The following is a 13,569-nucleotide window of genomic DNA, read 5'->3' on the forward strand; positions in this document are numbered from 1 at the left end:
GTGCTAGGTTCATCCTTTTGAGAAACTTGTCTGAATGGCCCTGTCCTCAGATTTAAGGAGAGTGAGGATTAGAAATAGAGCCAACTCAGTTAAGGCACCCTCTTCTTGGAATTCTCTCCTCAAGCACCATTCTTTTTCTTTTTCTTTTGGCCCAACCTGAAGGGCCTATTTTAATTTAAAGTTTATTAGGTTCATAAGATTTGTTTAAAAATGAAGTATAAAAAGGAAAGGAAAATGCCACATTATCATATGCTAACAGTCTAGTCTTCTCTCTATTTAGTAGTCACAATAAATTAGGAGCAGTCAGTGAGTAGTTTGTTTCACCAAAATTCAAGTAAACATTCAAGACCAGCTTTGTACAAAGTTATTCAATACCCAGCTTCTTTTGCTTATGTGGATGTAATGAGTAAGTTAACTGTATCAGGTTGTCATACATTCAGAAAAGAACTGTTGGTCTTTTATAGAAAGTCATATTGACAGATGTACTGTTTTATTATATTCTCTATTTTATTGTATTTTCATGTTTTGTTGACCACCACCATATGAGGAGGGCAGTTCTGTTCAGTGTGTATCTATGTTCACATTGCATTAGCTCTGCACTTGATCCAGTGTAAAATGATATGCTGTTCCAACTTTTATTAGCATTTTTAAGTACAAAAAAACCCCATGGCTTTTTAAAACTAGCTAGCTCGCTAGCAAGCAAAGAAAACAAAGACCAATGTGGATTCCTGTTGGCTGCTCCTTAATACCTACATCAAGCAGGCATGGATAATCATGTGTACCTTTTTGGCGTGGGTGTCACTTTTGGGACTGTGGCTTAACTGATAAACTCCTGAAGCTGCCAATATTAACTTTCCCTTTATTGAGAACCCACACAACTAACATAAACCTTCCTCGTTTTAAAAGCAGAAGCTGCTGATATATATTTCTAACCAATATTCTCTAGAAGTAGTACTAATTGTGCTGCTGCCAAAATAGAACACTGTGCAGTACTTTAATCTTGCAAACTAAAAAACAACAACAAATAGGGTTGCAAATTCCTTTACCGTGTGAAATGCAATTGTTATAACTTCACAAGTAACAGTACGCTGCTGCTCACTCCTATTAATCACAGCACATACCGTTTTGACTGTGATTGGCATCTGAAAAAACAATGAGCAGGTATTACTTTTCACCTTGTGAGAAATGCTGTGTTTGCTTTCTGCTTCAGTTAGGTTTGCTCCTGTGCCATTCCATAACAAAGGTGGTTACGGTGATAATTTCCCCCACTGGTTGCCCCACCTCTTCCTTTCATTTCTAGCCCTGCTTTCAGTGCTTACTACACCACTATCACATGCATCCATGCGATGATACCTTTCCAGGTATATAGCCTGCTTCTTTCCCCTCTGTTAATCTCTGTTAAATCTGTACAGCTGGAGAAGGAGGCACAGACTGAAGAAGGAGCCATTGTGGTACCCTACAAATTTTTGGACTGCAGCTCCCATCACCCTTGACTATTGACCATGCTGTCTGAGGCTGATGGGAGTTGTAGTCCACAATAAATGGAGGCCACCACAAGAGGACAAACTGTAACTCCATGAAGCACAACCCACTTGCAAAATTCAATTCCATACACCCAATATGCAATAACACAAAGAACCAGAATTTTATAAGGATACTGAATTTGTAAAGCAATGGTGTTCATTAAAAAAAAATGTTATGACTGCATGGAGTTCTGTTTTGTAAAGAGTCTTCACACAATTCTAGGAAGTTTATCCATTTTTGGAACATAATGCAGTAGTTAGTAAAAAGCTGGCCAGTAGTTGGTGAAGAGCCTGCCAAGTTTTTAAAGAAAACTTTCAAATAATATCCTAGCTTATCAACCCAGTTCTGTGTCTTGCATGGAATTCTACAATCCCCCATTGTTGTAGCAATAAACATCTACTTCTGAAAGCTACTGCGATACACACTTCTTTGACTTCTCAGACACACAGTTTCTAGCATGATAAATTAACTGTGAAAGCACTTGAGAACCAGATCAGGTGGCTTGTGAAGGGTTTGAGAATCTAATGTCTGCCTCTTTAAAAAGCTCTCCTTCTGGCCCAATGACTTCAAATCTCCAATACAGGGATGATGTCTTCTCACATCTCACAGACACAGAAACCTGGAAATCCACCCCCCTCCGTTATCACTTTTTCTTCTTCCTTCCTTCCTGGGCTGAAAAGGTATTAATTACGTGTCTCCTTCTCTGTGTGTGCTTACACAACTGCTTACACAACAGGGTAGTTCCCTTGCCACGGCCACCATTTGGGACACAGACCAGCTCATCCTCCTCCCCGAGCTCGGTGGTGGCAGTGCTGGCAGGGGAAATAGGAATGTCCCTAGAGAATTGGGGCACTTGGAGGATATGCCATGCATTTCAGTTTCAAAGTTTCCTTTGTAGTCCTATGGTCATATTATTTTTGTTCTCTCTCTGAAGTCAAGCATGAAATTCTTCATTGGCTTCCTCCCTCTTTGTTGAACATATTACATGCATGTGTTTAACCAACACAAACACAGAAGCCAGATGGTTCAACTGAGTTCTTCTCCATGGAATTTTATTTCTTACATCAGAAAAACCACCTTAAAACAAAGCATGACTTTGGCCAGAAGATTGGTGATTTTAGGATCATACTGCTTGCTGCAAGCTAAATTCCATCAGCAGTGGGCAACTGTTTTGTCTTCGCCATAAGGCCTCAGTTGCCCTTACCAGCTTTTTCAAGGCTCCTCCTGACCCCTGCTTCTCTCCGATTTGTGCACAAGAATACTAAATGTTGTCACTCAGGGATCTGGGTGTTGGTGCCAACACTACATTGATAACAACTCCTCGTATGAAATGCAACCAGAACTGTCTGTTCTTGTACCACTATGCTGCACTTACATAATGTCAGAATCTGGCCTAAGGACATAGGTGGCATTGTGGTCTAAACCACTAAGCCTCTTGGGCTTGCCATTCAGAAGGTCGGTCGTCTGAATCCCCACAACAGAGTGAGCTCCTGTCACTCTGTCCCAGCTCCTGCCAACCTAGCAGTTCGAAAGCATGTCAGTGCAAGTAGATAAATAGGTACTGGCATTTCCGTGTGCTCTGGTTTCTGTCACGGCGTTCTGTTTAGTCATGCTGGCCAGATGACCCGGAAAGCTGTCTGTGGACGAAAGGTCGGCTCCCTCAGCCTGAAAGCAAGATAGGCGCCACGCCCCATAGTCGCCTTTGACTGGACTTAACTGTCCAGGGGTCCTTTGCCTTTTTACCTTAGAGTCTGGCCTTAATGGTCTTTTACTGCCACCCTTTTAAGATGATGCTTCAAAATGTGGTAAGCCAATCCTGTTGAGTTTGAGGGCTCTCCTGTTCATTCTGATGAGCAGGATTTAGATGTCTGCCCTCAAAGTCATCTCTTGATGGTACCATGTCCGACCATGGTCCATGTGTAGATTTCAAAAGTGCCTTTCTTAAACACACACACACACACACAAACACACACACACTGTAACCAGAGACCCAATATTTTGGAGGAAAAAAGCTACGCATTCAGCTATGAAAATAAACAAAAGTGCATCTATTTCCCTCCAAATGCTTAGATGTTTTGGACGATTTCCCTTTGCCTTGTGAGTATTTTGGCAGGGAAAACTTCACTCACCTACACGAGCAACAGCCCTAGTGATGTGATGAAGCTGTTGCTGGTCTTCTTACCATTTCAGATCTGAGTTGGAGGATTGATTATTCCCCACCCACTTCTCCCAAAACTGTCCCCCCCCCATGGAAGCTTCCCTATACATGCAAAACTACCATGAAGATTCTAGCATGACTTTCTGCTGCCAGTTTTGAAAGGTCAGGGATCTCTTCCTCCTTGGAACCGAGTGACTGAAAATCTAGTGCCAAATAAAGGTCACAAGATGTCACTTGCTGCCTTCTTCTCTACATTAATTTACAGGTTCAAAAATACAAAATTGAGAAAATGTAGTGTTGGTTTTGGAAAAAAACACCACACACAGTAATGAGTAACTTTTTGTGCTAAGATTTTATGGGTCGCTTCAGAAGTTTCTTCATGCAAGAAAAGCTTGTGACTAATATTTTTAAAATAAAAGGATTTTCATAATAAATAATAATATTTTATAATAAATAAAATAAAAACTCATGTCATGATGCCCAAAATCTGCGCTGTCCCTTTCTCAACAGACAAATCAATATTTTGCTAAAATTAGCAGTGCAAGAGCTGATGGCGGAAATGTTATGGCCATGATACATTATCTTTAATAGCCTCAAGAACTCTAACTGACCTTTTTATTTCAGCAGCCAGCCTATACCTTCTCATCTGAGAAACCAACGCTAAATTCACTAACTCTCCTCATTTCATTTGAACATTGGCGTCACATGTGACAGACATCACAATTACATAATGTCTTATGTCTGCCAGAGCCATAAATTAAAACCATTGCCACGATAACAAGAGAGCTGTTTTTTGAGTGGAGGGTTCAGACATGTATTTAGTACAAGTTGTGTTGTTCTTACTGATTTGCAGCAGCACATTATTACAAGTTGCCCTTTAATAAAGTTGGGACAGATATTAAATGGATTATGCAGATAATCTATCACATTTGGCCAATATTCCTTTTTTAATATACTTTTTATTGAGTATTTTTTTATAATATACAAGAATAAAAAAATATTTTAAAATTCTAATCTAAAAAGAAACAGGAGTGAAGAGAACAAAGAAGAAAAAAGAAATAGAAGAAAGAAAAAGAAAAGAGAAAAAGAAAAAAGGGAAGAAAAAGACAAAAAGACTTCTGATTCTCTTTCTGCCAGCTAAATATAATAACTTGTTTGAAGTATTCACTCAGATTGACATCCAACTATTCTATTTTCTATAAACTGCTATTTTTTCAATCTCCAAATCCAGATTTTACAAGTTCAGTTTCTCTTTTACACAAAAAGTCCATAAGAAGTTTCCAATCCTTAATTAATGTAAATAATGTTTTGGTTTTTTTCTGATTGAACACATTTGGCCAATATTCCATACCTGTCAATTCCTTATCACCTTTGTTACTGGAAAGACTCAACACATGAAAGACTTTTGCTTGTCTGTCTAGCATTGCCTGTGCAGTCAGTTGCTCCCTGTATTCCTTAAGGCGCCCTAACTCTGCTTAACTCTCACTTGACTGGTGATGACCTAACTGACTGCTGATTTGGGATGGAATGGGAAATGCATGTCTGAATCCACACCTTAGAGGGTTAACATCATAATATAACAATCTTGGTTGACTGCTGGTTGTAAAAGGTAATTGCACTGAACAAAGGTAATAACTATATATTTCCCTGGACTAATTGGCTACCGCTGAACATGAACTTTGCTACAATTGTGCTTCAGGAAATAAAATTACTCCCAATTGGTTTATGGCAACATTTATGACCGTAAGTCACCTGCCCTATTATTGTTGACATTTTCTGTTGTAGGAAGTATAAATCATGTGAAAAGGCTTAGCTTCATGCCTCCTGTCATGGACAAGAATCTCAGCTAGGCACACTGCACGACTGACTGTTCCAGACCTTTTGTGGGGAGTGTCATGCAGATTCATTTTCAAAGAACTACACCCCCAGTGACCTTCCTAATAGGTGGTTAACACAAGCTGCACACCTTGCATGAGAAAAACCTGTCCTTAGAGCAGTGGCGTGGCAGGTGCAGGGGGGGGCCGGCCGCACCGGGCGCAACATCTGGGGGGGCGCTCGCACTCACAGCTCTCTGCCCCTACCTGGCTCACTCACTCTCTCTCACTGCAGTGCTGGCTGTGCGAATCTGATCCAAGCCGCTGGGTCGCCGCCCACTGTGGAGGGGGTGGGTGCCAGGCGTGCGGTGCGGAGAGAGCGCGAGGGACTATCTGGGGGAGGGACAGTGCAGCGGCCGCCCAGCGCAGCGCTGAGCGCGGGAGAGAACCACACCAGACCAGACCAGGCAGCAGCAAGAAGAAGCTGGCAGCGGCGGCAGGTTAGGGGTTAGGGGGCGCAAATTACTTGCCTTGCCCCGGGTGCTGACAACCCACGCTACGCCGCTGCCTTAGAGATTGTAGACAGAAGAAATGAATAACTAGAGGGAAAGGGACAGCACGGCATAGTTAATCCTTTCCAGAAAGCCTATCTAAAAGATAACTCAGTTAGTAGAGCTTGAGACTCTTAATCTCAGGATTGTGGGTTCGAGACCCCACTGGGTGAAAGATTCCTGCATTGCAGGGGTTTTGACTGGAATAGATGACCCTCATTGTCCCTTCCAACTCTACGATTCTACTTCCATTTTACAGGTTACTAGAGGTCATTAGGAGGCACATGCTTCCTCTGATGTGTTTCACAATCTCCTCAGCAGAACCCAGGCCTTCCCATCACCCACCGCAACAGAAAGGAATACAAGAAAACTTTCTGCTAGGCTGAAGTTCACAAAGTGTTTGTGCCAGCGTTGTACAGTTTTATTTCCAGAACAATCTAATCAGGATTTATTTTGCTATAGGGACACCTGGATTTTCTGAAACGTGTATGTGCACATGTGTCTGTGTATGTATGTATGTATGTATGTATGTATGTATGCATGTGTACACACACACTTTCCTAACTCTGATGCATGCCAGAATGTTTTAAGGCATTCCAAGTGAAAAGATCAGAAAAAAGCAAATCTACTCAGCAAAGCTTAACAGTTTTGCTAAAAAGAATAATAAATGATATCTAAAAATTATTGGTTGATCAAGGATCTAAACCAATGTTTTTAAGGCACTGTAATCTATGCAGAATATAGATTGGCAGCATTTTCCTATGCCTGCCTGCTCAGAAGTGAGTCATATCGAATTCAAGGATTGCAGCCTTGCTTTCTTAACAAGCTGTGACCTCGATGAACAACAGACTCCTGCATTTCACTTCCAAATCAACCAGCCACAATACTTAAAGACAGCTACTCCATTGAAGCAAATGGCACTAAATCAGCTGAAGTCAAAGTGCTCCCATTTAAATGGATTTGTACATGCAGACCTCATCTCTCTAAAATGAGGTAACAGTAGTAAATTATATTGCCCCAGCTCCTCTTTCCAAGATCAAGTAGAAAGGACATTGAATAGTCTGAACAAACTCAATTTTCTTCACAAAGAATGGAATAAATAAGAGAAAATGATCCACAGCAACTGTTCAGCTTAGGCAGAGCACTGCATGCTATATTCATGAACTAGCTCTCTATCCTTAGATGCTTCCCTGGTATGCTGCTGAGAAAGAGTGTCTGCTGTGGTTAAATAGCACATGTTCTCCCAAATGGGCTCTGGATTTATGGGAGGTCTCCAGCATCACCAGCATCCTTTTGTGTGGTGTGGAGGAGGAGATATAAAATGGGACGGTTCCAGCATATGATGCAGTGCCAGATTTACCTATAAGCTAAACAAGCTATAGCTTAGGGCCCCACTCTCTTGGGGCCCCCCAAAAAAACTTAAAGGAAAAAAACCTGGATGTACATTTCCAAAATCTAAGATAAAAAACACACAAAATAAAACCTACATACAGCAGCAGTGTTTGTGTCTTGTGTATGCCCCTATGATGTAAGTAATGGGCCCCGCCTGCTAGCCTGCTCCCTAAAATATTACTATTAATATACTTCTTCTTAATTGTATTTCAGTTCAACAATTACTTTGAAAAAAATACATATTTTGTTATGTGCAAATGGCTTTAGATACCTATTAGGTCCATAAATTACCATATAGCATATATTCAACACAAAAAACAGTGACAATTTGTTGTTGACAAAGGACAGCTGGACATATAAAGGGCCCCATTACCTTCAATAGCTTAGGTAAAGGTAAAGGAACCCCTGACCATTAGGTCCAGTCGTGACCGACTCTGGGGTGAGGGAGCCAGCGTACAGCTTCTGGGTACACCGTTTACCTTCCCGCAGGAGCGGTGCCTATTTATCTATTTGCACTTTGATGTGCTTTTGAACTGCTAGGTTGGCAGGAGCAGGGACCAAGCAACGGGAACTCAACCTGTCATGGGGATTTGAACCACTGACCTTCTGATCGGCAAGTCCTAGGCTCTGTGGTTTAACCCATAGCACCACCAGCGTCTCTTTCAGTAGCTTAGGGCTCATCAAACCTAAATCTGGTCCTGATCTGATGTATATGTGTAGGTACACTCATATCAAACATTATATCAAATGCATGGAGTGAACACAAGCCTGCACCCATTCCTCCATTGTACCCAACAGAGCAGAGATTGCAAAAACCAGTCCTATGAGTGGTTACATAGTAAACTGAAACTGGTTTAACTCTCATAGCCAAATGATGTCATTGCTTCCTGACATTGTTACTTGTTACAGTGCTTTTACATCATTTTATTGTGTGTTGTTATTGTTTCCAGGGTGTCTGCATTGTTTTTAATAGCTTTGATGTTAGAACAACATTGTATTTACTTATTTATACCCTGCACGTCCTGTCCCTGAAGTGGAATCTAAGGCAACCTAAATTGTCAGTTGAAAGATCTAGCTATCTTTCTTTAAGGCAGCACTTCATTTTCATAACAGCCCACAATCCTCTGCAGATGGGAAAGTGCTATTCCATTGCATGCAAAAATAAAATAAAAAATAAAATGGCGTGAACACCTAAAGAAGGATCTTGCCTAGGTCTCTAATTCAGTACTTCTCAAAGTTGTTGCTCCCCCCCCCCCCGCCTCCCATGCAGATCATCTGAGAATTGCCAGGAGTCTCTGTGGACCACTAAACAAATCTTTTTGTTCTACAAATGAAAGCACATACCCTACAAAAGAAAGTTGTTTACATTTACAAGATGTACACTCCTACATCTCTCCATAGCAATATGCAAGAGGATCACACCTAAGAACTTTTCAGAATTTGCACATTTTCAAACTTGAAGGCTAAACACTCGCTTGGAAAATAAGAGTAAAAGCTGTAGGAGCTGTCCAGGTGGCAGATGATATACAGTGGTACCTCGGGTTACAGATGCTTCAGCTTACAGATGCTTCAGGTTACAGACTCCGCTAATCCAGAAATAGTACCTCGGGTTAAGAACTTTGCTTCAGGGTGAGAACAGAAACCGTGCAGTGGCAGCGGGAGGCCCCATTAGCTAAAGTGGTACCTCAGGTTAAGAACAGTTTCAGGTTAAAAATGGACCCCCAGAACGAATTAAGTTCTTAACCCGAGGTACCACTGTACAAAGCTGCATATATACAGTGAATCCACAGGTACATAAAATTAATACTACCCTGTACATTGAAGTTGGCATCTCTGCTTAAAAACCTCCAAGGAAGGAGAGTCCACCACCTTCTGAGGGAGTCTGGTTCATTACTGAGCAGCTCTTACCACCAGAAAGTTCTCCTGAATCCTGGGTGGGACTGGGTGAGGGTTATCTTTTTGGGAAACACACAAAACAAAGACTGGGAAGGCTGTCCCAAAGTAAACCACAATTCAGGCCAGCAGTTCCAGTAAGTAGAGTTATGCATCCCGGCAGCTTTAATTTTAAGCCATTGCTATCACACTAATAAAACTGAATTTTAAGAGCCGCCTCATCTGGTAGCAATTTAGTCTGGCAGGTAGTAACAAACTATCCATTAGTACATTTAGACTTGGCTGCTGCTACGTTGCATTTAGGAGTCTGTCATCGCCATTCCCCCTTGGATTGGGTTTTATTAATGTTGAAGTGAGAAAAAACACCATTCAGTCCAGCGTACAAGTCACCAAAACTGTGAAACAGTGGTCTCATCACCTCTCGAGGCCTCTGCATTACATCTGCACAATTAACAAACATCTGCCATGCAGTGGAAAGAACGGGGGGGGGGGGGAGAGAGTGAGAAGAGCTGACCGCAGTTAATGTAATAACAGACCCAAAGTATTCATCACATGGCACTTTTGTCAGTGCCATGAGCATCCATGTGTATGGCATTTTGAAACTGCAACATGCAGATGGAATGAGAAAATGAAGATCAAACCATCCCTAGGACACACAATACCTAGGTGAGATGGTTGTCGACAGCTTCCCAGGAGCTGACAGACATTGAAATTTCCATTTGGGGAAAGATGAAGCAGAATGGGACGAGTGGACATTTCCAGGTCTCTGGTGCCTGACTTTGGGCTGCCAATGGAATCTTGTGCAATCCTATCCATATCTACTCAGGAGTAAATCTCATTAAATTCAATGGGACTTAGCTCAATTTGTGTATAAGATTTCAGCCAGGTAGCACTCCAGCTATTGTAAGTTTTGGATGACAACTCTCATTGTCCCAGACCATTGGTTGGGCTGGATGGAGCTGATGAAAGCTGCTATAGTCTCCCGGGTGTATTCCAGGAAAATATATTCCTGTTTATCCTAATAGATGGGGATGCTAGAAACATGACCCTTTACACATGCCATAGAAACAGCATCTTTGTGTGCGCTCTCTCTCTCTCTCTCGCACACACACATACACATTCACTTACATTCCAGGAATTATTATGCAATTTGCATTGCATCGATGTTGCATTGTTGGTGAGGTCATGAACAAAACAGTGCTTAATAATTTTTATCTATCAGTTCTTTGACTTGCAGTAATGTACAGTGAGGCACACCACACTCTTAACTATACATAGTTTCCCTCTATATCCTTTAATTTTGTACCTTTTAGAGAATAGTGCTTGGCAGCTTACTTCATAAGTTCCTGCTTCCTCCAATCACTCACAACCCTGCAGTTCTGCACATACTATATTCAGACCTCTGCTGACTGCTAATGAGGGGGTACATGCTTTTACACAATTGTAGAGAAGTCATTAAATGCTTCTAGAATTGGCACGAAATGGTTGCTGTTTTCTGAGCTGATACACAGCGATACACCCACACACCAGAAGCTGCTACACTGAAAGCTGACACAGAAGAACCAACTTCAATTATTATTATTATTATTGTGTGTGTGTGTGTGTGTGTGTGTATTTCAGCTTCATTGCTCTTCCATGTCTATTTTGAGGGTGAAATGTGTTAATTTCTAGCAACAAATAATACTGATAAAAACTCTGCTTTCACTCACTGTACATTTTATATTTAAGCATTTCATTGTTGCCTTGACAAAGGCTATTGTTAAGCAAAGCTATGGCATCAAAACTACACTGCAGTTACCAATATATTTTTAAAAAAAAAAACCCCAAAGAAAGGTGAGAATGCTCTTAAAATATTTAGAAACCAAAAGTCACACGTACAGTATGCTACTTCCTAGAATTGTGATCCTTTCCTCCCCAAAATCTCCCCTATTGTGCACATGAATGAACTACAAATATAGGTACCCTGGTCATCATAGCTTAAAATACACCAGCTCTTTATAAGTTGATGAGCACAAAAGCGACATGCTGCGTAGATGCAAGCCGCACTGTGTCTGTTATTATGGTTCAGTGTTCACAGTTCCCTTTCATCCAACAACACAGTGTCTATGCCTGGGTTCACAGCTACCTGTGGAGGCATAATCCTACATATGCCTGAAGTATGTTCTCTAGCTCACTGTCCATCTATCCTCTCAGAACACAACTGGAACAAAATTTCAGCTAATGCAGGGAAGTTTAGTCTTACCAAGCAATCATATGCATATCTAGTCAAAAATAAGCCTGTCTGAGTTCAGCTGGACTACCTTCCAGGTATATTGAGGTAGCCAGTTTGATATCTTTTTAAAAACATAGGTTTATAAAAGCATACAATGGAAGGCCACCGAAAGTGAAAAGATTCCATGACAAAGCTAGCTGGAATTAGATTTTCCCTGACACAGTGACAACTATAACTACAAAGCAGTATACTGATAAGTTAAAATGAATCTGCGTCGTTTAAAGAGCTTTGTTTATGCTTTGCCATGATCTTTTCCTGTTCAAATATAGCCTTTTGTTCCAAGGAAAGCCTTGTTGAACATTCAAAAATAGAGACTGTAGTAAGGAAACATATAAGCCTATAGGAGGAAAATGGCAGGTCTTGCGATCCAACCTCTAGCATGTGCCACGAAGGGTATAGAGTGGAAACAAGCTGCTGCAAGACAGATTGTTGCTGCACTCAGGTACAGTGTTGAAATAAGATTTCGCCAGTGTAATTCAAACTATTTATCTGAGTCTTATGTGGTGTGATATTTTGGTTAATGTTGGACTGGGAACCGGGCTCAAATTCTCATGCAGGCATGGAGCCTGCTGGGTGGCCTTGGGCCAGTCACAGTCTTTTAACCTAACAGAATTCACAGGATTGCTGTGAGGATGAAGCGAGTAGGTGGGGAAGACCTTGAAGCTAGCATCCTAGTCAAACCAATAATGGATGGCATGCTGTTGACCACTGTAAGAACCAAGATGACATAAATGATGCTCAAATATTTGCCAGAACGCGCAAAAGGTTATTCTGGGGGCGGTGCAGAGCAGCAAATAAAAGCCACGCCCCTAGCATCCTGATGCCTAGGCTGCTCTTCAGATCTTTGTACAATTACTACAAAGGTCTGGACATGATTTTTAAGGGTGCTCAGTTTAGGAATTCCCATGATTCAAAACTCTGATAAGTCAGATTTTTTGTTTGTGGGCAGGTTTTTAAGCGTGTTAAACACAGTTTGAAACCCAGCCTATACTTTTGTGCTAACCATGCAAAGATTGTAAGAGCACCCCTGGGATTCTGGGGGTTAGAACTTGTTTGTATGCATGCCCTTTCTCCATCTGCAGCTAAAACTTCAGAATGTGGGTCTGAACACAGCTATAGTTAAGATATTAATATGCAGTTAGGATTATTATTCATATATTATTATTATTGAGTTGAAAATGTTGTCCTCATTACAAAAAAGGAAAGAAAGAACTCTTAACTAGTCCGAATTGCCCCAGATGTCCAAAATATTCCACACATTCAGATAAACAAGAGTTCTATTTACAGAGGTTTTCACTGACCCTTGGTCTGATCGTTCATAAAAGTTGTGGAGTTTTGATTGCACAGTTTCTCTTGAAATTTGCTACGTTGGGCAGGTGAGTAAAAAGCAAGAGAACGAAAATATGTTCATAAAGGAAAGGAAGCTTTGGGGTTAAGCCATCCATTGAAAAAGGGCCCTTTGAAGGTGCAGTGATTCAGATCAGGGTTTGGTCTTTTTTAAAGCCAAACTGAAGACTATCAAGACTGATGTTGAAACTTACTTTCTTTAAACACACACACACACACGGTGAGTTTGGAAGACTCACTGCCTACCTAATTCCCAGAGGTGCTGGAGGTTGTTGCATTCCCCAATATTTTTGCAACGCCAAATAAATGGGCATTGAATACAATTATTGGGTTGAAACCTGACTGGGGGTCCATCCGCACAACACATCTAAAGCAGTATCATATTACTTTAAACAGACATGGTTTTCCCCAAAGAATCTTGGAGCAGTCATTTGTTAAGGATGCTGAAAACTGCGAGACCTGTTCTCCTCACAGAACTACAATTCTTAGAGTGGTTTAGCAGCAATACCTCCTCCCCAGAAACTCAGGGATTTATAGCTCTGTGCATCAAAGGCCTATCATGTGATAAGTCATATGAGATGTTGTTGCATTCCAACTCCCAGCCAGTGTGGCCAAGGA

The sequence above is a fragment of the Podarcis liolepis genome, assembly GCF_965112155.1.
Source record: "Podarcis liolepis genome assembly, chromosome: 10".
NCBI lineage: Eukaryota > Metazoa > Chordata > Lepidosauria > Squamata > Lacertidae > Podarcis > Podarcis liolepis.